The sequence below is a fragment of the Apodemus sylvaticus genome, chromosome 6 (genome assembly GCF_947179515.1).
Source record: "Apodemus sylvaticus chromosome 6, mApoSyl1.1, whole genome shotgun sequence".
Taxonomy (NCBI): domain Eukaryota; kingdom Metazoa; phylum Chordata; class Mammalia; order Rodentia; family Muridae; genus Apodemus; species Apodemus sylvaticus.
This window is the reverse complement of record NC_067477.1, coordinates 113,970,073-113,971,311: the sequence shown is the minus strand read 5'-3', so window position 1 is coordinate 113,971,311 and position 1,239 is coordinate 113,970,073.

The window sequence follows — 1,239 nt, the reverse complement described above, 5'->3', positions numbered from 1 at the left end:
CACTGGTCTGCTGGCTGCATTGATTTATTCAGAACTGATCTTTGGTGTAAACTAGACTACACAAGCTGGGTGGTAGTGGTAGACGCCTGTAATCCCAGCACTTGGGAGCAGAGGCAGGCAGATTTCTGAGTTTGAGGTCAGCCTGGTCTACAGAGTGAGTTCCAGGACAGCCTGTCTCGAACCCCCCCCCCCAAAAAAAACCTAGACTACATAAGAATCCAATTCTAATCAGCTGTGATGATCTTCATTCCGCAAGACTGGTTCCTCACCATAAGCCCAGCACTTGGGAGGCTGAGGCATAAAGATCATGAGTTTGAAGCCAACGTAGGTCACAAAGAGAAACCTTGCCTCGCCTCAGAAAGACACAAGCTAAGTGTAGTGGTGAATGTCTGTAGTCTACCTTACCATGCAGAGCAAGAGGATTGTAGAGATTCCTGGTCTGCACAGCCAGCCACAGGCGACCCAGGCTATAGAGCGAGACCCAGTCTCAAAAAACCAGGCCAAGAAAAGCAAAGGGGACCTCTTAGTTAAGATTCCAATGGGAAACATGCAGAAAATTCCATTTGTTGGTCCCTTAGGCCAGTCTGACTTGATTAAATGTGGTTTTGAAGCTCACATAAAACCACTGCTAACCCATTCTGAAGTAGTGCAGAGCGGGCTATCAGTGTAGCTCTGCAGGAAAGTGTGTGTTTAGTGTAGATGGTGCTCTGGGTTTGATGTCCAGCACCCCCCCCCCCCAAAAAAAAGTAGTGCTGATTGACTAATGTAGTTAATTCGGTTTACCAAACCCCTAAGCTAAAGGACTGCATCTCTGTGGAGATTGAGGACCTGCAGGACCGATGCACAGGAAGCAGCCTGTCTCTGAAGGATTTTGCTTTTCATTCTCATATAGACCCTGGTCTGCCTAGCACTCTGAGAACCCAGAAAATGGCCTGCTCCACTCTCCTCTAACTGCACAGCTTGCAGACATGTTCCAAGCGTCTCAGTTCTCACAGGGCTATCTCTCCGTCACCTCCCCCACCCCCCACCCTCATCACAGGTAAGCCCAGGGGACAGGAATGTAACCCCAGCTCAGCACATGTATGTTGAGGCTAGAGGTCACTGCCCGGCATCCCCCTTGATGACTTAATTCTGTGAGACGGGGTTCCTCACTGAACGTGGGGCTCACTGAAGGCTGCCCTGGCTGGCTGTAGGGGTTCTCCCGTCTCCCCAGTGCTAGAACTGCAGGCATCTACTACC